This window comes from Dromaius novaehollandiae, chromosome 3 (assembly GCF_036370855.1).
Source record: "Dromaius novaehollandiae isolate bDroNov1 chromosome 3, bDroNov1.hap1, whole genome shotgun sequence".
Taxonomy (NCBI): Eukaryota; Metazoa; Chordata; class Aves; order Casuariiformes; family Dromaiidae; genus Dromaius; species Dromaius novaehollandiae.
In genome coordinates, this window is record NC_088100.1 from 36,153,205 (window position 1) to 36,177,511 (window position 24,307).

Here is a 24,307-nt window from a genome sequence, read left to right on the forward strand (position 1 = left end):
AGCAGGTTGCCTGCATGCCACTGATGGGCTAGATCTGGAGACAGAAAAATGCTAATCATTAGGCATAAATCTCTGTACTTCAGGAGCTGTAATCTTAGAAGTTCTTGGGATTCCAAGCTTTCTGATAAATGCAAATAAAGGTTTTAGCTCTACCTATAATATCCAACCCTGAGAAGGGCAAGGATAGTTCTCAGATGCACAAAAGAAAGTATATGCATATGGGTGTAACTGAAACAGCAAGAGTATGATCATCATCGTTTGCATTCTCAATGGTAAATTAAACTAGTGCAATCAAATGGCTGCGCTGTTAAATTGTTAAAACAGCCCCTGGCACAGTTTTACCTGAGCGGATGAGTACTCTCCTGAACAGCTCCACAGCGCAGGTTGACCCATGCCAGGTCCCATTCATAACAGGCAGATTAGAAGTGGCCACCCCATTTTGGAGGCTGAGAAAATTTCACAGTAGGGCCACAGCCAGTCAATGCCATTTGGCCCCAGGATTAGAGAATGGACCTTAGGACTGGTTAATTTACTGGTATAGACATAATCATTTTGTCCATTGAGTGTTTGGCCGTCAATCGCAGAACTGCAGCTGAACAAAATCTCTTGGAATCTGGGGGACTCTGAAAACCTCATCAAATGCAATTTAGCTATTTTATACTGTGAGTGGCTAAAATGGGTGGAGGGGAGAGATGGGGAAGTGCCTGAAACCCAAGCCACTTGCAAGATTAGAATCCATATACAGTTAGCAACTAGGATCTGTATTAAAGTCCAGGCAGTTGGTGTTATTTAGGGTACCTGTGTTTGGCTCATGTGCACTAGGGGACCTCAGGGACAAAACACTCGGGAAGACTCAGAAACCATTTGTAGCAGGACCCAGAGGTGGAGCTCTTGGGCTAAGTGCTGGCTGGTGATAGGCCTGGCAGTGTAAATTTTCTCTCTCAGTAAGATTTTTACTCTGTTTAAGAGAATAAGTCTTCATGGACCACTGTAAACAGAGATTTAATCAATTTCCTTTACTAACAGACATAGGTAGATAGCAAAGATGGCTAATACATAGGTGTGTCATACTGGCTAACTATACAAATCAGAATGGGGAGCACTACTTTTTTAAGCATTATTCTTTCTGCATGTTTATTTCACCTGCATAACACTTTGTGCAGTACTTTCACTTTCAGTTTAGCAAAACAGACATTATGGGCGTGAGGCCCCATTGGCTTTCACTTCCTGTATCCTTTTCTTGGAAACGTGCATAAAATACTATTGATCAGTTTTGATTTTTTAAAATCATTGATTCTTTCCTGTACAGCAATAACAAGCATAATGAAATAAGTCACTGGTGTAAAATTGGTATGCGCTGCCCAAGAAAGATAAGCTGAGAGTGGTGGGGCTGAGAATCAGTGTGCTAGTAGTCAGCAGTGAAATAAAGGTTAGATGGCTGAAAACAGAAAGAATTTTGGTCAGTTGTGTTTTGGAAGGATTGCAAAAGAGATTTCACTGAGGCAGTCCTTGAGGCACTGTCATCAGATCAGGTGAATGAAGATCTCTGCATTTCTAGTAAATTCATGCTACTGAAAATACAATTTTCCAGATATATGCTGGAGAATGTGTATAAATAATAATGATAAGGCCTAGTTATTATTAGATAACCAGTTGCACAGGAATAACAAACATACTGGAATAACAGCCATAATGGGGATATAGGTTTCTGCATCAAAAAGTTGAAACCAGAGGCTGGGAGTGTTGTGTTCATGTGAGGATATTATGAAAGAACTGGTCAAAAAAAGAAACTTGGATGGAGCAATTCCAAACTGTTTAAGTTCAAATGAAGTAGAATAATACATAAAAATAGTTGGTAACTTAAGACTTTCAGTCTCTAAAAGACCAAATTTTCAGAAATGAGGAACTCATTTGTTAAGAGCATAAGGACTTGAACGAATGTAGAAAAGGTTTAAAATTTCTAAGTTAAAGGTGCAATAAAAATCTGGAGTCTGTATCCTAAGGAAGGGAAAACAATCTGTATAGAAAGACTCCTTGCAAAACTCCTTATTAGGAGGAAGCAGGGTATCCACAAAGGTTGATGAGAGGTTGTTTGGATGACAGCTATGTCTTGGAGATTGAAGTGCAAGGATAATGTAGGACTCACCAAAGTCCAGATTAATTAGAACTTCCCAGAGAAGTCAGAGAAAACTTAAAATGATTCTTTGGTCATAAAAATATAAAGAACAAGAGAGAAGTGGGTCACTGGGCAAGGACCATGGGGTCAAACTTAATCAAAGCATGACCTAAAAAGTAAATGAATACTTTGCCTCAGTCTTCAATATAGGTATTGAAGTAGAGCTGCATAGCCAGTGGCCATAAGAATATGGAAGTGGAAACTACCATATTTGAGCTGGAAGCGAAACTCAGATGATTTAAAATGCATGGGCAAGGAAGCTATCAGAAACCTAAAAGGACTGATGATACACAACACTGCAAGCACAGTACCAAGGATACTCTGTCAAATCACAAGTGATGTCAAATGTCTGAAGGAAAGTGAACATGTTGCTAATACTTAAGAACACATGTTGAGACTGAAGGACAAATCCTGAAGCAGGGACCACTAATAAAATGTAAAATAAATTATGCCAGACTAACCAGAAAACTTTCTCTGGTCAGAACTGATTTCCTAAACAAAGGATATGTGGTAGGTCTTACATAGCAAGGTGTTAGCAAGCATTTCATATCTGAAGTATTCATACTTCACATTTGGGAAAGGATTAGTTACAAAGCTAATTTATAAAAACTATAAAATGTGTGGGTGACTGGTTACTTGAGAGATACAACAGGCTGTGTCAGAAGAATTGCTTGGCCTAGGAGAAGTCACTAGTGAAACTCCTCTAAGATTGGGCTTGAAACTGATCTCTTCCAAGATTCACATTAATGGTCTGGGAACAAATCAAGGAAGTATTTAGCATACATGAAACATGTTAATGACACAAAGGTAGGAGGCCTTATCAATAGGGGAAGGACTGAAATATCATATTTGGAGAATTAAGTAAATGGATTAGACTGAGTTATTGGAAATGAGACAATATTTAGTAGCACAAAAAGCAAGGCCAAGGATAAGGGAGCAATTTCTTGAGTTTCTGCAGTAAGCTAGGAGCTCACCTAGGTGGAAGATGGATAGATGAAAAAAATGGCTAGCTGGCAGTCATCCTATGACAGACTGATGTGAAGCAGCCATATAAAATGAAAATAAATCCTCAGAGATGTGAAAGTACTGAATAAAACTCCATCAAGAGTTTATCTGGAATGTCACATACAATTATAGCCAGTCATACAAATGAATTAAACAGGATGAAAGGAGATCAGGTTATCGAATAAAAGAGAAACACCTCTAAGGTGATTAGGGAAGAAAGATTATCTTCTGAGAAGAATTTGGCTTTCACAGTCTAACAAAAAAGAGATATAATGTTATTACACTAGATACACTAGAGAAAAGCTATTTTAACTAAGGGCCAATGTTGGCACAAGAGCAAATGGATATAAACTGGCCATTAATAAATTTATCCTGAAAAGTAGCAGAACATTTCTAAGCATCAGAGCAACAAAGGTGTGGAGCAGATTCTCTAATTGTAGGAAAAAAAATTTTTTTAGAAGCGGCATGACCACAACTAGGATTAAATGATGTGAGTGACCAAAATAACACAACTCTGATGCTTTCTTATGGCATATATTACTAGCAGGAAACATTACACAAGGTTTTGGGCAATAGAGGTGTAGATCCTATATTTCTAGAAATGTTTCCAAATTCAGTGCACACAGATAACAATGTTTGGTTTTGCTGTTTTTATCTTCATCAGTTAGTGCTTAGTGTCTCTATCTGTTGTGAACAAGAGTTCAGGAATTTGATTGTATGTTGGTTTTCTAGTGTTTAGGTACTCAACAACATCTCAGGCAATAAATATGCATTTATTCTTTTAATCATATAAATAAATAACATTTTATTCTTATAGCATGGCATTATATCTTTATAATGTATTGTTAATCATTTAGTTATATTGTTATATTTCAGTTTTTCATGCCTATGTGGAATGTCCATTCCCCCCTCCTCTTGGGGTTTTATTGGTTGCCATAGCTACCAGCTATTGTTCCTCTCATGTCACTTATGTAGGCTAAATTCTTAATGACACTAAATGTGTCATCATATCTATCTCATTGTTTCTATTTTGTGGAATGGCAAGGCACCCAACTTGTTATGAAGAATATTTCCAAAGAACTGAATATAATTTATCGGCATGACAGTCTTGACTCACAGAGCTGAACCTCTGTGTTGACATATTTTTAAAATCCATATTAACAGTAACCCAGCAAGGTCTTGTACGTGCTATAACACAGTCTATCTTGATATTTAGTATTTAATCTTTTAAAACACTTGGCTATCTTTTCACACAGTTGGGGGACCCAATTAAAAGCCCAGAAAAACTATACAAAGTTTCTCATGTAATTAGATGTTTTAGGGCATACTATTAAGGCCCATCTGTTCTCTTGGTTGACTGAGTAAGACTGAGAAATGAGGCACTTTCTTTTTGTACTTGGGGTTCTCTCAATATTTGATTCTATATTTGATTAACAGTTTATGGGGATATGGGCTGAATTTATTTATAAAGGTTTTCATTTGTATAGTACAGTATGTATGGTTTATTGATAGGATGTTGAACTGTTCAGCATTTTAGATGCACTTTATTGTTTTGGTGCACATAACTCTCTAAAACATTTTTCTAGCATGATCTCAGTTGTTTTGCTCTTGTTTACTTTTCCCCATCATCTTTTTCTCCCTTCTACCAGTGATCCAATGCCTTGGAGTAAATGGTTACAATCACAGGGAAATCACTGAAATTTCATGCATTTTAAATTTGGCTAGTGAAGTCAACCAGATGGGAGCATTAAGGAAAAACATGTTGTAAAGTTATGAGAACTGGCTTAGTGTGTCCTCTGTAACATCTGTGCAGGCAGATGAAGGCCCTGATGAACTGCACTGAAGGCAACTCAGAATATATCTGTACTGCAGACTGCAGCACAATGTGGAGATACCCGAACTAACTTTTAATTCAGGTGTTTCTGCTATTCTGCCAGCCTTGATAAGTAAATATGTTTAAAAGGAGAGTTCCATCGCTTCATATCAGTGCAGCTGCTTCTCAGCACTTTTCCCCCTACGCACATCTAAATCCTAACAGAACAATGAAACTTAGCAATTCTTTCATTTAACATCTCTAACAACAACAAATTGTTTCAGCTAAATTTTTGCACAAGCATGTACACACTTAAAATCTACACCTGGCTCTAAATAACACTTTCAGTTCTCATATAAGTGCTACTGTAAGTTCAAGCAAATAAGACTAAAGGTCTCATATGCTCTGCATAAAGCAAAATATTCACATATCTGTGCCAAGCCATCTGACTATTCTCTCTTGGTTAGGGTACAGTGTTTTATCTGCTGTGCTTTAACTGTAAGTTCTTTGGGACAGGTGTTTATGATGTTCATCCACTCTATGTACAGCAGTGTGTACAGTGACAGCACTATTCAAACAACAACCATTTTGGACATTCATTCAAAGCCATTGGTTCATTCACTCAGATGTTATATTGTATGAAGAAGAATCTGAAAAATGAGTTTATAAAAGAGATGGTTGCTGCACACTGAGCACTGCTAATGCCACTGCTCTGGCATCACCCTTAAGCATGTTAGCCCTGGCACTTGTCCAGCTGGGATGGCTTCCTGTTGGTTTTAGGAATGGTTGCCAAAAATCAATAAGCAATTTAAAAAATTATATTTGAAGATAATTGTGGGCACTTCGGGTAGTATCATCTCACCAAATTTTAGACATCTCAAATTTGGTTGTTAAGGACTAAGCTAGTTATCTGGGCTCCCTTTAGAGTCAGCAGAGACTAAATTCCAAGTTTTCCAAGTGACAATTATATTCTCTATCTACCTAATTTACAGTGAGACAAATCACCTAGGAATCTACATCTCTCATCACGACCTATAAGAGGAGCCCAGCTTTGACTTCTGCTTCTGTCTTTCAGACATCTGAAGTTAACTTCATCCCCTCTAAGAGCATGTGTGGTTCCATGGCCTTCAATGGGATGAAGTCAGCATTTTTCAGCTGTTCATAGCTGGCTGTGGCTGGAGGTATTTGTTCTGTCTCTGGAGGGGGAAGGATATGCATTTTTCAACAAGGAAAACATGAGCACAACCACTAAAACCATGAAGCTCCAGCTGTTCATGGCATACACCAAAACAAACATGGTTAATACAGTCATCTGAAATTTATTATCTAGTGGGAAGGAGAATTTCCATCTTTTATTTAAAGTGGTCTTGCTTAACGAATGAAACAAAAGCTCATCAAAAACTTTGACAGAAGTTTTGCTCTGGTGCAATGTGGAACTGTGTTAATTTTAACCCAAATAACATAGAGACAGAATTAAGGCTACTTTTTATTATAATACTTTTACAGACTGAAATATTTATTCCTTTTCTTTTCTTCAGAAATTATTTTGTTTCAAAATTTGTAATTATTTTATAATCAGAAAACTGAAACTTGACAGATACTTTTTTTTCTAGAATGTTTCTTTTTTAAAGTATTTAATAGGTTCAGGATTCGGTGAGAAATGAAATCATTCAAGAACTGGAATTTTCATCCTTACAGTAGCTCTACTTAAAGGGTCACCTTACAAATGATTTCTCATCTTGGGAATGTAGTTCTCACAGTTTTCATAAAATGGAGGATGATCTAAATCATCATAGGTTATATCATTACTAGATAATAAAAATAATGGTTTTATGGATTTTCTTGTATAATGTGTGATGTTACATGTATTTTAAGATCCATATCTTCCAGGTGCTACTATAATGTCTGCTTTCTCAAAATTAAGTACTTTAATAATCATCAGGAATCATTAGCAAGTTCCTCATCACTTTTTTGCCTCTTCTTGCTTCTCAAGAATATATTTACTGTTATGCAGGAACTGAAAAAATAATAGGCACATAAAAGCCAAGGTCTGAAAAATGGCTGTACTATGAGCAGGATGGAGAAAGGTGATTTCCCCAGTCCTCCTAGCTTTGCCAGGTCCCAGGGAAAATATATGGGCTCCTCAAGCTCCTCCCAGTCTCAGCAAAACTGTTTATAAATACCTGCAAGGGCCAAGTTTTCTTATCATTAAGATTCAGTGGTCAGAGGTTCAGGAAAGTCTTTGCTTTTCAGTAGTGAGTGTAATTGGCCCTTGCAATACTTTACCTAGAGATAGAGCAGATCCTTTGATCCTATGACTATAGACGTGTGAAAGCTCTCCTTTTAGGCAAATATTTTAGACTTGTTTGTGTTTGATCATTATTTTAATCAAGGATACCATATGTACTGAAATTGTAATACAGATTGAACATTAGCAATATTTTAAAAAGAAGAAAGAACGATGAGTGAGAGTTCAGCAAATTAATAGAGGGCCTGGAAAATCAGATTCAATGACCTTTTAATCGTTGGCTTTCTCAGTCACTGGCTTCTACAGGAAGGTCATTTATTTTATCTGTTCTTCAGTTCCTTTCTGTACAATGAGGATAATAACGCTACTTACTTGACCTAAGTCTTGTGGAGAGAAATGTTAAATATTGGCAGTTGCTCATCGGTTTTGATCAAAGAGTCACAATAGCTACTTAGTTGAGGCAAATAAATTATATATGTAGGTACAATATTTCAAAGTAAAATAAGTCGTGAAAGCATGGCATAGTATGTAGCAGTCCTCTTGGAGTCTGACCAGAGGGTATCAGAGCACCTGTGGTATTTTACGAGACATCTCAGCCATGAGGTAAAAAAACAACTGGACATTAAAGAATCTTTGACAGTTGTCAAAGGAAAAGAGGAGTTATCACATTTAAATCTGAAATTATAAATAATTACATTTTCCTCCCTCAATCCCTCTACAGTTCCAATCAGAGATGCTATTTCTCACTTCCTTTCCCAAAATGTGGCGCAATGCTGCTATGCATTATTAAACAGCTGCCTTATTTGACCTCAGAGGTCAAATAAGAGGACTCAAAAGAGGACTGCTTTCTGGAGCTGGATGAAATGAACCACAGATTCCTTGACTACATCAGAGAGATATTGTGACTAGCTTAATTAGATAATGCTCAAGAAGTGTTGTGAGATAGTTGGATTAAAAGCATTATATAAGATCAAATTAATTACGAGTATTAATACAATCTTGATCTAAAGAGTAATTTGAATAAAGGGTAAAATAATAATAAGATATATGTGAGTCATGTATCAGAGTGCTCTGCTTCTCCATGTAAAAAATCTCCCACATCATTTAAAATGTTTCTGTGGAGCAGAGCAGGGAAGTGCCTCTCAGAAGTGACAGTAATACGCGCTGCCAAATGTGAGTCATAGCTGAATTCCAACATTCAATTCTTTTTTCATATTTTGAGCATAAGACATCCTGCTCCCTACTAGAGAATTGCCTGAAGCTATCTTAATAGAATGGAAAATGAATCTGTCAGACTAAGGAAGTTTTGTTTTGTTTTCTTCTTTTTTTTGGGGGGGGGGGGAGTAGTTGTATTCATTCCTTATGCGAATTTGTGGTAATACTGCACAGCCGTACTTGTCTCCTGGTGAAATTCTGACATCTCTGAAATCAAGGAAACCTTTCCACTGACTTCAGTGGAACCAGGACTCCAACCACTTACATGAGTTAGATTTTTTTTTCAGCTAAGGAAATGTGGAAAGGCTGGAAATGATGTTTCATGTAGCTGTTTTCCCTAAAGAAAGTAGAAAATAGAAAAATCAGACTGAACTGAAGCCCCAAATCTGTCTTGATAGTTGGGTGGACAGCATGGGTTTCCATTTCAGCTTTTTGCTTGATGAGGTTTATGCATTTTGTGAGTATGTAGAAAAATTGTTATCATCAGATTTGTTTTAATGAAATCTGAATGTATGGGGAGCTGATTTCTAAGAAAGTCTAAACTTTTTATGTCATCTAGGGTGGATTCTTTTGATTAAATACACATTTCTACAATATATATAAAACTTCTACTTTAGGATGAACTGAGTTGCTCTCTAGATCTCTACTGACTCTAAGAGGAGCCTACAGTAACTAACTACATTTAATCAGATAAATTTTATGGTAAGTATTTTGGGGTTTTAATGAAATAGGGCTGAAATATTGAATTATTTAATGTTACTAAGCTAGTTACCACAGAAATATGAGCACAGAATTGTATTTTAATGTTAGAAGCAGTGTATCTCTGCAAATTTCTCACTTTGATTACTACCTAATTGAGTATTTGAACTGAATAACTATTCTGTTTTCAGATATTGGACAAGCATCCCTAATGACTAATCCTCACACAAACTCCACTTAAAATACTAGATTTTCACATGCAGACTTCCTTGTTATGCAAAATTTCAGTTGACCGACTAAAGCACAGCATATAAATGGCATTCTGAACATTTGGCTCTAGTCCTTTTATTTTTGTTTACTTCTATGCTTCATTATAATGAGATATACACATTTTTGTGTACCTAGTATTGTAATTACTCATGTCCATAGAACAGTTCACTAGAGAATATAATTATTTCTTACATTTTGGCTCAAGACAAGAATTAGACTAGAAAGTCTGACACGGTCGTGACTCTTACATTTTAATTTGTTCACCTCCCTGTAGCGCCTAACAGATCACCTATGCCTCTCTTAATTTTTCAGTACAAAAGGATCAAACTCTTGCCTCTGCATTCTTTCTTGTGAAGAAAGTACTCATACTTCAAAATAAACTTAATCTTACTCTCAAAGACACAGGGCTGTCTGAATTGTCACCTGGTGCAAGGATAGGGATGGCACATGGGGCTGGCTGGCTGCATGTGCAACACATCCAATGGCACAGAAATGTCTGAGGCCAAATAGACACGGCAGAGACAGAGGGAGAGTTCAGCAAGGGCTTGGGGCAAGCTATGGATCTACCATGGCTATTTATTCAGGCTGGCGATGGCATATCTGTTGTTCATGAACCCCATGTAGATCAAGAATCAGTTAATGTGGCTTCTGAGGACTCCTTGAAGACATAGGCTACCAGAGGCATAAGCATGGGCTCTGCGTCACATGCTCTGTGTAGGTGCTCTGCATGGTCATCTCTTTCCAGGTGCAACTTGGTCCAGAATTCAAAAGTGCTTTTTGCAAAGGAAGAAGTTGGACTGCCTTTTATTGGCCTCAAGAGTGAAAGCAGAGGGAGGTTACCTAGCACAAGTTGCCGTTCCTTTGCTATGAGCTTATATGCACTTATTATATGGATATGGATTATATGGATTTGTGCACTACTGACTCTGCTCGTTTCTTTTATTTTCTGTTTGTGGTACACAATTTAATTTCCTGGGAACTGTAACGAGTCTAACAAAAGTCTTCAGGGTTCAACATAGCATATCTAGTAAAGCATTATGGTCTGTGATATACCTCGGGCTAAACTAAACAAGTTAAACTCTATCAAGCAATAAAATCTGGCAACATCATTTTGTCTCTTACCAGTGAATCCCAGGCCTCTAAATCACTGAATAACATCTAGTAGTCAGACTTTGCCTGGGCTGAATTAATCTGAGTTGTGTGAGGGTCAGCAGAGCACAGAATGAAGCCCTGACCATCTCCTCAGAATTATATTGCAGGACACATTATGTATGAGCATAGCTTGGGAACCACAACCCTAGTTATAACACTAATGTTCACCAAGATTTCTCCATGAGGCCTTGGTGAGGTGCTTTAGTGCTGCCCTCAGCCATCACTGTCTGCCACCTCTATGCAAATGCTCAGGTCAGCACCTTCACAGTCAGTGGCTGTAACTCTGAGGCACCCACCGTGTTGTCAGTGGTACCTCTTCCTCAGCAGGGCAATGTCTGCATTAATGCATTAAGCCTAAGGATGGAATTCATCTCACCTAACTTCAGGTTTCTAAAGCTTAGACACCTAGATGCTTGTCTGGATCCCTTTCCAGTTCATGGAAGGAGACAGAACAGCTGGGCCCACAGCCAAAGCTCCAGGTGGACCTAACCACTTTCTGAAGGTGTCTGTCCTGCATCTACAGGGACTTCAACTGGCTAACACTAACTGCGTATGTCACTGTTAAGTCTCTAGAGTTACCAGAGATAGAGCTTGCCCTTAATGTGCACCAAACTCATTCCATCATTAACAGAAGTCCCTTTTCCCAATGAATGAGTAGCTGTACAAAGGGAAAGATAGATACACACATGGTCTTTGCAGCATCCAGTTCCAATATTTCAAATTTCTTTTGCAGATTCTAAGATACAAATGCAATACAAACAAAAAAATATACTCAGTGATGAAGAAACATTGTAGTTAGAAGCTAATGAAATAACTTTCTACACATTCTTACACTGGTTTGACAATAGCCCAAGCCCAGACTGAGCTGCCCCAAAAGGATTTTAATGATTGACTTTTGAAAATAAATAAAACAGATAAAGCCATGCTAATATTATCTGAGCTCAATTAAAGATGCAATAAAGAAAAGCAGAAGTAAACTATCTGCAATTTTCAAAGAGTATTGCTAGAAGTATATTTATGTCTATAAATACAAAATCAAAAATTGAAACTTGTATATGCTGAAAATCAGCATATCTGAAGCAATTTTCCATAAGTAATTTCATTGAGTATTGATACACTTAAAAGTCATATAGCACAGAAAAACAGTGTCTTCATGATGTGAACCGTTTCATAACAAATAACTATGCTAGAGTTTGGGCAAGTAGATATACAATGTAAATTTGTCTCTTTCATAGGCTGCACAGAACCAGATAAAGGTCATCACAAAGGTGTCACAAAAAACAACAGCTATATCTGGTTTTGTACAATATAAAGTTGTTGATCAGTGCCAAATTATACTTTCTCAGACTTTTATTGTCATGTAACTATGCTTTGATTTTTAATTTTGAAGAGGTATAGCAAACCAAGGTCATATCTTATAATTGCAAGTAAGAATTAACATGAAATTTGATTAAATATACTTGGTCAAGTCAGGCACCAGAATGTAACTGTGAAGCCCATACAATACAGTGAAGGACTTCTAAGCTCCTTTTTCAAGGAAAAAGATACTTGCTTGCTTTTTAGCATTAGCATTTATGTTTTAAAAATACACTTTCTGAACCTTATCTTTGTAATGGAGTTCTTTCGTCTGATCCCACATTTTTAAAAGCCAGTGAAAAACTCTTTTCCTGAAGCAGCACCCTTGATCAGACATTGTTTTTTATTCTTTCTAAAGCTGAAATAAATTTAGAAGCATTTTTGTTAGTACCTTTAGATCAACCTTTTCTTCTGCCCATGGACAAAGCACTCAGGAATGGAGAGAGAAAGGGATTGCTGAGGGACGTGTCTGGGCAGAACAGAAAGGTTAAAATAAATGAAAAAAAATCCATAGGTTATCCTTAAAAGGCCATCCCTACCCTGTTTCCTTCCTCTCCCCAGGTGTGTCTTGTGGATGGAGGGTTTTGAGCTGATCAGTGATGTTCAAAGATTAGCATAACTAGCAGGTATGGATGGGGGGGGAGGGTCTTATAAAATGCTTCTCCCAGCCTGACCTGACAGGAGGATCTCCCACATCACAGCAGGTGAGCCTCCTCCTCTCCTTTCCCTCCTTCCTAGCACTCAGCCTTTGGCTGTCAGACAGCTGTGTATATGTGTGGCCAGGACCATTTATATCAATAAAACTCAGAGCTGTTAGCAGAGTACTCACCATGCTGCAGCTGAAGCTGGTGTGGGACATGAGCTGAGGCTAAGGCAGAGGTGGGAGGGGAGGGTTATTCTGCAATCCCTGAGGTTGCAGGTAGAGCTGTGGTGGTGGAGCACAGAAACTGTGTGGCCCATGTTTTGCCCCTTCAGGCCAGAAGAGGCAAAACATCCACAGAGAGTGCATGTTTTCCCCTCTGAAGTTTTCTCCTTGTTCAGGGTGTAGACAATTTGACCAAGGGTTAGAAGGGAATAAAGCATGAAGCTAAGCCTGGGCTAAGTTCTTCCTCTCTCTTTGCGTACGCTGCGAGAGTGTATGTACCCAGGCTGGGCCACCCAGTGGCTGTGGTAGATGCAGAAGCAGGAAGAAACAGAATAAGATGCTTCCAGTGGCTCCTTTTCTCTGCCTTCTTTGTAGCTCTGAACCCAAGCTGAAAAGAGTAAAACTGTGCTGGAGAAGGACCAAAAAATATCTCTTTTTTGAGGAACTTGTAGGGGGTATTTTACAGCCGTGGGAGCATGTAGAAGACAGCAACAGCTCGTAAAGGAAGTTAACAAGGGATTGCTTGGGTCCTAACATATAAGTCTTAACTGCCTTAATTTCTAGTTACCTTTCAGTATGTTTATCTCCCATCATAGTCATATGTTACTTAAGGTCTTCCTACATTTCAGTAGCCACTATGTTTTTCCCCCTGTTTTTCTTTTCATGCTTATTGAAATGAGGGAAAAATAGTTCCTTTAGGTCAAACACGCCCATATTCTTTGCTTTTTTGAGTGGTTAATCAGTACCGTCTCCTGCAATAATAATAAAATCAACACGGTCATGTCGATTCAAGTTGCGGAAAAAATATTGCTTTCAAAATGTTAGTCTGACAAAGATTTCACAGTATGTATTATCATTTTATGTAAGTCAAATCCTTGTTGGCAGAATCTCACTGGGATTTGCTCGATTCTGCAAAATGCTGAGTTTTCCAGCCCTAGTTCAGCAAACTCTACCAGAAATACTTAACTCTAAGCAGTCTGCTTAGTCCTGTGTATCAGACTAAAGGTTTTCAGCATGTTGCTGGACTTAGTCCTGTGTATCAGACTAAAGGTTTTCAGCATGTTGCTGGACTCATGCACATTTGTTCCTGCTCCAGTAACTTTTCTGTATTGTTATTCCAGAAAGTCATTAGCTGAGACAATATTCCTTTGTTACATTGCATCCATCCCAGAAAATGGAAAATGAATTGTCTGAGTGTGAATGTATATATACATATATATATGTACATATTCGTGTATATATGTACATATATACATATATATGTGTGAATACATATACATACCCCCCCCGCATGTGCTGTATACACACACAAATTATTACTAGTCATAATTCCCACATCTACGTGAAAAAATAAAAAGGACTGTTTGAGATAACATATAAATGCCCCTACTGAACCCAAAAGGTGATGATATCTTTTTTTAAAAGGTTCTTACTGAGACTGCCAACTAATCTGACATAAGTCACCCACCTATCATCAATTAGATTTTTAATTGATGTAAATCTAAAAAACAGATTTAAACCAAAGACTAAGGGGCATGAAATTCCATAGTTATATACTACTCCACTACAACAGCCAAATCAGTTCAGATTTCCTTTACTGATAGGAAAATATCAAGGAATCTGAAGATTTTCTTTAATCAACCTTTAAACCTTTTGAGATCTCTAGCAAGACTCAAAGTAGTGGGCTATCACTGATTGATATAAAGAAGTTAAACATCAGTAAAGAAAGTGAATGAAATGTCTGAAACTACTGAAATACTTAGGAGACTAGCTTTCCTCTAAAAAACTTTTTCCTGAATTAACTGATCTGAGCGTGCCCAATGAAACTGAAAAGCTTATGGCTAGCAATGTCAGAAACTATCTGTTCCTTTGCTAGTCAGCTTCCTGACAAGAAGCTGATGTAACCAACAATAACCGTGGTGTCTGACTGGGAAAACATTTGCTCTCGACAGCTCTTAAGAGCAGACGTTTTGTCATCAAAATAACAAATAGTTTCCATGTAGCTTTAAATTTTCATTTTGTTTCCTTAAATTATATAAGGAGATGGTGTTTTCTTCTCTCACATACTAAAAAGGAGCTAGGGAAATTTAACAAATATTTTAACAGCCTAGATGGTTACACATGATAAACGCCGTATTGCAATAGGATGTGACATGCCACATATTGCAAATGACATAAATCATTAAATACTTTAATGTTAAAGGCCCTTAAGTAATTCATGTAATTTCTTGGCTGGTCCACAAGTCAACGTTTCAAGATTAATATTACACTGTAATGGGTTGTTGAACAATGTCAGTGGTCAGTTCCCTTCTTTTCCTGCCACCTTATTTTGTGGTTATCATTACTAATACTACTTAATGCTTTATCGAACATCCATTTGCCTATTTTCTCAGTATGTGGAGACTAATGATATTTGTGGTCCCTGCAGCCAAGTGCCAACAGAACAGTACAAATACTTTCTCTTTAAAATGTGTCATACTGAATACATGCTTAAGCACACAAAAATTGCTCAGATTCAATGGCCAGTAAATATTGAGAGAGAGTGACAGATTAAATATGCTTGTCAAGCCAGTCTCAGGAATAATTATCAAATTCTTCTTATTTTTCTACTTAGATTAGTACATTTATTGAATTATATGCTTGCACAGTTCATAAAAATACTGAGATCACATCCTGACCTTTGTCATTTCTGCTGGTTTTGAAACAGTACACACTCCACTTGATCATCTTAGAAAAATAGGAAGGGAAAAGAATGACAATTGTATTTTTCTGTTCATCATTGCTCAGCATATAAAATGCTATTCTGAGCTATTTGAAGTTGTACTTGAAGTTTTTACCATTAGTTACTGAAATACACACATAACAAAAAGGACAACTCTGCTAACTCAGTTAAAATGAAAAGACAGATGTCAAGCACCAAAAACTCCACAAATTGCTAACTATTCCTTTAACAACATCAAGTCCTATCACCTAACTATGAAAACAGATGACTTCTTTGTTGGAGAAAATACCAAGCCAAATGCTATTACTGCACCTTTTCATTTTAAGAGAATTTGCACAATGTCAAAATATTTTAATTTATCTCACATTTTATTTTTCCAGTGCACCTCTTTCCATGTGTTAAGAGATGTGTTATCATGAAATGAATGGAAAGAAAGAGGAATGCAGAAATGAAAAATGGAAGTGAAGACAAAAGTAAAGTATCTCTAGTTATCTATCTCTACAAAAACCATAAATATCCTTGACATTTGGATAACTGGCTGGTATGTGTGACGAAGGGTATAGCAGAGGCATTGGCTCACTCAGAAGTCATATCAGCTTTTGCTGGTGATATCCACGCTTATGGGGTCCTTGCAGCATGAAGTCCACCTGGAGATGAGCTGCAGTTCAGTCCACATCTGCTATGTCCCCCGACTTGGTCACTCCTGTCACATGAAATCTCTGAGGATATGATTGGCACGACGTGACCTGTCCCACTTTTTCGGGAGGTAGGACACAAACAGCATGTCCTAACTGGCTGGTGCAAGCAGTGTTTGTATCCTTCATAGCATGATTCCCTTGCACTACCCACTGATTCAAAGCATGCAATTTGACTCACCATACATGGGACATCACTTTCAATTACATCCATGAGAAATGTAAATGTATTGTATATTGCAGTTAGTGAACAGAGGATGGATAAACAGAGACATTTTTGTGGTGAGCATTCCTCTTCTGTTAATCATGAATAAGCAAAATCACTTGACTTCTTAGGCTTGGGAATACAAGCAACTGTGATGGCTCATCAGCCAGTTTACATAACTACATTTTGCTAAACAGGCACATATTTTTGTATTCTCACTGCGCAAACAAGACAAGATTGCAGGAGCTCAAAGAAACAAAGACAGCCCCATGGGGATGTATTTATTTAATCACAGCACCATTTACCTGATTTTCTTAAGCTACGTACATATTGCTCAGTTGATTTCAAACACATCCATAACAAGGAATAAACAATTCACCAAACTTTGAGATTTAATATCAAAACAAGCCTGCTTTATCTGATTGAGTAAACTGAAAAGAAAATTTCAGAGGCTCTGGCACATTAAAAGATAAAAATCTTCCCTCCCTCCTTTGCCCTGCCCTCCACACTTACTCCTTGCCTCCAGCAATATGTCACATGAGAAAGAAACTTGTCACTTACCAAAACTTTTAACACTAAGACTGGGATTAGAGAGTATATAGAAACATGTTTTCAAAATTAATGCAGTAAAGAAATGTGGCAGCAATAAAGGCAGCCTTATGCTTCGTTTTAATACTTTGTCATTTTGGTTATTGGTTTGTAATATTGGCATCTCATTAGAGCCTAAGCTACAAAGAAGGCTTCAAGATAATAGATCTTGCTTTCAGCTCCAGCATTTGAAGGGAAAGGGACACTTTAATATTTTCAAATCAGGGGAAGTATGTGTGGGCAGTAAGGAAGAGAGGCTTATCTTTAGATTTACTGTGGAACAATTACGCTCCTGTGAGTTCTAAATCCTTTTCCTACTCACAATTAAAGGCATAGATAACTTCTTAATGTACACCAGCTGATGGTTCAGATGACTGAAAGCCAATATCTATCAGTCTCTGTTTACTCCTTATTCTGTATGGAGAAAATCAGGCATATGTAGAATCCATTTGGGACAAAAAGAGCTTGACTAGCAGTGTAGAGATTACTTCCAGTACAGAACAGTTTCATCCATCAGCTCCCTCCAGCAAGAAATGACTGGATGTTTTGTTTGTATGGCACAGGAGGAGATACCAAAGGAGGAAGTAGCCAGTCCAACAAGAAAGGGAAAACCTCCTTTAGGCAGAATTTTAAGCTACTAAATGACTTCCTTCATAGTCCTTGAATGGATCTTTGACTTTTATTTTTTTTTTAAAGAAAGGCAATTCCCACAAAACTTGATTTGAATTAGCAAATGTTCATGTGGAAAGCTGTGGAAAAGGATAGGGTATAGGATATTTACAGGGTACCGTGGATCAACTGGTAGAAGTTTTAGCACTTCAGGGACTCCAGAATGTGGCCTGCTGTTTTTGGCTATGAAGCTTCTACCTCCATCTATTAAACACTGTGTTTTAGTATTTGTGCTTCTAAGTTTAGTTTATTTCATCAGTAAAATTTATCCAACATACCCACAGAGGTTATTTTTAATGCACATTTTTACTGTCTTCTAGCAGAGAAAGCCATGAAACAGATCTTGCTTAATACAAAGCATTCTGTGGCTTTTCTCAGGACTCTTTGGAGACAAACAGGCTTGCCCATATGTTGCAGGATTGCACGATTTGGGAATTATTGCTTTGGGGATTCGACCTGCATGACACTTGGATTGTCAGCTTAAACACTTCTGTAACTCTGTTTTGTCTCCTTATTTTTCCTATCAACCTCTCAGCTTAAAGGAAGACTGACAAACTAAACTGTGCAAAAGAGAAGTTTGGATTTCCTCCAAAACATCAGGTAAAACCTCTGAATTTTCAAATTAATTTTCAGATTTCTTTCTTCCTCCTCCTGCTCTTCTCTGATAGTTCCATAGAAGATTCCAGTCTGATCCTTACTTGTCAGGAAGGTTTTTTTGCTTATTTAAGGGGAATTTAATGAAGATGGTTAGTAAAACATCACTTGTTCTAATTATAGATTAACTGCTTATAGGCAGAGGAGACTGAAAGCATGACTTCAATCCGCCGACACTTGTGGGTCCCAAGCCAGAAGCCTGAGGCTTCACAATTGCTATATATGCAAAAAAAGCATGACTCTGTTTGCATGTGCAGTGTCCATTTGCCTAGATTACCTGCCTAGGCCTAGCAGCAAGATGGAAGTGTGTTAGACTCTTGCTAAAGGCTGAAAAGCAGTAAGTCCTTCTGTTGACCTCAGCAGGAAACATATCAGTTTCCTGGGCCCTAACCCAAATGCCCGTTGCTCTAAGAGACGTGTGGAAGGAGCTGAATGCAACCTGTGAAAATTCTTCCTTGAAAAAAGGGAATATTCCACCCCACTACTGATAATTAAAGCCACAATTCCTTGACCTCCAAAGCATTTGCCAGAAGAGACTCATAACATACAATCTCTGGAAAATCTGGTACCTTGTATATTGTTATACCTCAGTGACACAAATGATATCAAAATTACTCTGTGTCATTTGTTCTCCTTCAGAATTACATTCCAGTCTCAGTGAGACTGGTAGCGAACTAGGGCAACAAGTACAGATAGCTGGTACTGACTTAAAGTGAAAAGACTTCTTTCCTTCATATTAATTGATACAAGTGATTGAAGATCACCCTCCTGGAAACTGGTATCAAAAAAGCAGGATTAGCTGTTTTTCATATAACTGGCTATATTAGTGTATGTCTTTACAGTGGCATTTTCATTTTTGGAAAGGGAGGATCCTTGTTTACATGCAATTTATATGAATACAATTTTTTTATCAGTTCAGTCATACCTGAATAGCATATTTATATTCTTAAACATGACTGCACAGAGACTTGCATCAAGAAAACTAATGAAATGAATTGTAATGATCTGGAGGTCTTGGTGCCAGTTTCTATGCAGACAGTTTGTATGGCTCTTCCTATCCAAGACTCTCTGAGTCTTGGTGTTAATCTGAATTGCTATTATTATTATTAGTGACTATTTAAACAAGAAGGCATTTTATTATGACTGTTGGGCTTTTTTTCTGATTAGATACCTGAAAAGATTTAAAAACGTACTTTAAAATGAGATGACTACCAAAACGTTTAACATCTTTTGAAATCAAAGGTGTACTTATCTCTGTAATTTTTTAACAGCATAGTTTTTGTAGTATTTACAGTTGGGGTTTTGGAGAGTCGGCTACTAAGCAGAATACTGCTTTCTTTTTTCTCTTTGAAACTATTAAGGGATTGTTCAATGTACCCTCACCAAAAAGCACCTTCTAATCACCACGTAAGTCACTTCTAAGAAGTGATCCTAGAAATCAGAAATGGACACCACTTGTTCGCCTTTATCATATGGAGAAAAAATAATAAAGAAGATGGAAAAATTTCCAATGCACTTTTCCCTGTAATTTTGGAGAGGCTCAAAATTATATTAAACTCTTTTTATTTCATTTTTTAAAATCTACAAGAGAAATCCAGGTTTTCCTTATTTTTTTTAGACTGAACTGTTTTAGTCACCTAATAATCCATTTTTCATGATTTTCTGATATTAATACCTCTAAAAATTCCCTTTCAAGGATCTCCTTTGAACACATACTGTTTAAGTCCTTATAAAAGTCTGATTTGAGTTGCATTTATGATTTTATAGTTAAGAATCTGTCAGTTTTACTATTATAAAGTTTTACTTTCAAGGACTTGTACATCATCTTTGAATTCCTTCAGGGACGTTTGAATGATCCTTTTAGGGTCTCCTACATTTGACAGGATTTTGCAAGGTTCTGTGAGCTACTTAGATATTTCACAGGGACTTTCTTAGCCCCATGCTGCAAGCTTACTGCATATAAATAGTGGAACTGTGACTTAAGCATAGAAAATTGGTGTAGGATGAAATTTGACACAGTACTCAATAGTAATTTGCTCAGGTATAAGTGGGGTAATATCTTTATTTGGGAGTGTATTACAAAAATGTAAATACTCTGTCCTGCAAATATGCAGAGCATTTAGGATTACATTTGGAATAGTGGTTTGGACACATGTTAAAACCTACTGTATTTAATTTATGAACAATTTATCTAAGCACCCAGTTTTCTGAAAACTGAATTAACATCTTTCTTGTATGGATTTTTTTTGAGAATATATAAAGTGGTATTATGTACGGCTACAGCATGAATTACAGCTGTCATTTCACCAAAGAAGCAAAAAAGAGCTGTTTCTTACTGTGTAAGTCAAATTTAAAAAGTCAGTATTGCCTTCACCTCCCATCAGTTTCAAGTGTAAAAAGCTTATCGTTGTTTAACATTCTCATTCAGATGAGTCTTCCAGGGAAAGAGTGAAGTAAAGGCTTGTAATATTTAGACTACACCCAAATAACCTTGAGGGCAACATGAGTGGAAAGCAGCCAGTTTTTAAAGAGAAAGGCAAATTATTGGAAACCAGCCTCCGCTTAATATCTCCAAGTTCTTTGTTGCTCCATGTTCTCTGTCGGCTTCCCTAAACGCCTCCTTTATGCTCTTTCATTGAAGACAGCTCCTTCATCTTATCATCTAAACTTAAAGATTTTGTTGTCTTCTCTGATTGACCTATTTCTATTGCTAATGCAATGGCTAATGGCTAAGAGGTGACCTATTTCCTATGGAAAACTAGCTGGTCATCTTGAATATGATCACCAGCACTTGGATAAGCTCTGATTAAAACCAGTAACTAAATTCATACTGAACATCTGTGTATTTTGTATTTTTGGTTTAAACATCACAAAAAAGAAAACCTAAAGGATGATCTTGAAAATAAATAAGTACACATTGAAGAAGGTTAAATAAATGAATATCTACAAAAGCAGCTAGGTTAAATAGAGTTGGCAAGACTTCTGTTAGTTGCCATTTAATATCTTTGTTAATCACATGGGTCAAATAGGCTAACTGAATCTAGTTAGTAGGGTGCTAGTAATGAAGCTGGACACAGAAGTTTAATTTCTCACTGTGTATTTGATTCGCTGTGTAACTTTGCTTTGTAAAGTGGAAACAATGGCACTTCCTACCTTGAAGATGGACAAATAAAAAGCAACAGGCTCAGCTATGGCAGCAAAGAACGGCTCAAAACTGCCTAAGAGCTGAAACAACATGCACTGCAGAAAAGAGATGCCAATGAGTAATCTCTAAATAATATCCTAACAGTCTTTCCGATTTCTCCTGAATACTGAGAGAATACTGAGCCAGATGGACCTTAGGTCTGACCCACTGGGGTATTTCTTATGTTTTTAACTGGCATACGCTTTCATTCCTGGGGTCACTGCTGGACTTACCAGGTATGGAGATCCAGGTGAAATCCTATTGACAGAAGGTCTAAGGAATGATCCGTTAGACAAAGGGAGGATTTATTTGGCTGTTGGTATCAGCTCGAAGCTGGACTAAGCTCTTGGAGCATTCAGCTATTCTATCTGTTCTGGTTTCCACAAAGAAAATAAAAATAGCAGGGAATGGCTGGTCTTCATGAAAATTAGCAGAGCATTTTCTAGTCCTGAAAACAGGTATAGAAGTAATTACTTCTGAGGAAGAGAAAGATTCTTAGTATAAGAAGAAATACTAGTGGCAACACAGGCTTCTTTGGACTTTGCCAGAGCTTTAAAAACTGTGAGCAGTCTGGAGACTACTAATACAAGAAATACCGTTCTGAGGGCTATCCAAACAAACAATTCAAATGAGTAAACAAATAGCAAAACATCTTTTGCACTTTTTATAGCATCTCACTTGCAATGGCCATAATTAGGGTTGAGAAGGTATTTCTATTATGACATTTAGAGGTTTAAAAATATGAACTGTGGTGTTAATATTTTTCATGTTTGTTCACTACCCAAATATGAATTATTGGGAAAGTGTGGTAAAAATCCAGTCTGGCTGTTCTCACTTACAGAATATGAGCAAATAGATTTTTCCATAATTTGAAAAATGTTTAGGATTCTCTTTTATACTCCAATTCAAGTAACTTTCAGTTTGACATAAACCTGCTGTTGGCATATTTGAAGGAATCTCATTTTGAAATAATCAAGTTATGCATCTTAAAACTGCCTACCTCAACCACAACTCTGCCAGATTGCATATTTATTAAAGGCCACATTTTCCCTTGAGAGATGTGTGCATGATGCCCCATGAAGTCATATACATGCCAGTTTGTAGAATTTGGCTATAAAGCATTATAAAATAATGGAGTAAGAGAAGGAATGAAAATTGTAAAAAAACTCCCCTCCAAATGCAAGATGCATGGTAATACAAGAGGATTATATCCATAAATAGACTGCTTGGTCTAATTTCACCTTAGGTTCTCACAGCCCAGTGCAGAGGAAAACTTCTGATTAAACTTGTTTAACTCTTTTACAAACCTTAAGGAAATTATATATATAGCACATATATCAAGGTCTCAGATATCACAGAACTCAGATTTCTTCATTTTTAAATATGAACTATTCAAGTAACCTCCGTAACAATTTCACTCTGCTGACTTGCTATATTTTCCTTCATTTTCCCCCAAATCCTCAAGAACCCAGTTACACACCTGATCAACATTATACTAAAAAGCATGTTTTATATAGATTTAACCAAATGTTACAATCAAAATGAAAAACTATACATCGATTTTACAAATAATAACTTGAAAATCAAATGGATTATTTCAACAAAAGTCTAGAATCAAAGCCATTGCTTAATTAATTCAGCTCATTTTAGAAATTGCACTCTTTTCATGGATTTGAATGAAGCATCCTCCACTCTAATGGAAGTCTTAGTGATGTCATAAGTCATGACATCAGTCTAGTCAACTCAGACTAGTTCCAAAAATATACATATCATAAAACTTAGGTTCACCTTCATTGCATCCTCTTTCCCCCTAATAATTTGTTTGGGACAAATTTATTAATAATTAATTGTGAAACAGTTGATAATCTTGTTAATTTTTTTTATATATCCTTCTGAGGCATCTCTTTTCCATTATTCAGCAGAAATATGACTAAAGACTGCCCACACATTTTGGCAGATTGATGCCTGTTAAATCCTGTTAATGCCTGTTAAACCCTGTTATGAAATGGACATTTGGGGATACCTATTGTCATGTGCAATTTTCTCCCTTTAAAGTATGCACAGCCTAGAGCTTGTGGTTCTAAGCTGTGGCCTGAGGCCAGCTTTCTGGACAACTGCATCTGGAGATGACTTGTACTGATTACATTCAAATCTGAAATTGTCACTTGAGTCATGCCATGCCATGCAGGTTTTAATGGCTTTTTTTTGAATCAGTCTCCGTATGTGGAGAAGATATCCTTATTCATATTCACTGATCTTAAAGTTCACAAGCTCTTACAGTTCTTCCATCAAGGGAATGAATCCTTAGCTCAGACATAGTGTCATATATAACCCCCCACTGAAAGGTAATTAGGTTTCTTACCCAAGCATGAAGCAAGTTCTAGTTCTTTTTCCAGCAGAATACTTACATGTTAACAGGACCAGGGATTTAAACTGGAGCCTCAGTCTTCCTGCCAGGTAACTGCCCTTTCACCAGATTAAAGCTCCTTCTATCCCAAAGAATATTTAATTATTTTGTCCAAAGTGGAACATCTTCAGCAGAAAGAATTGAGATTTCTTCCAGGACACCCTCTTGCTGGCAGGGTGCAATAGTCCTGTGGGAAAGGAAGGTGCAAATCTTACCAGAGAAAGGAATTGACTCTGTATCTGTTAAACTCTGAAAAATGAGCTCCTGGCTGGACAGGTGCTAGCAGCACTACCACAACCACTGTGTCTTAAAGGGGGGGTGGCATCTGACATTTTGTTTTGTGTAAGGCTTGATTAAGTGGGTATGTTCCAAGAGATGAAACTC

The 24,307-nt window shown here is 37.2% G+C and overlaps 1 long non-coding RNA gene across 2 annotated transcripts in view; it reads left to right on the top strand.

The window, feature by feature from the left end:
* Positions 1–24,307, top strand: part of LOC112995838 (uncharacterized) — a 54,274-nt gene that overhangs the window by 28,291 nt on the left and 1,676 nt on the right. Inside the window, exons 3-4 of one of the 2 annotated variants that reach the window (XR_003262261.2) lie at positions 15,902–16,287; positions 18,214–18,278. This is a non-coding gene — a long non-coding RNA (uncharacterized LOC112995838). The remainder of the gene's footprint in view (positions 1–15,901; positions 16,288–18,213; positions 18,279–24,307) is intronic. The other variant, XR_010388253.1, reaches the window with a different exon arrangement.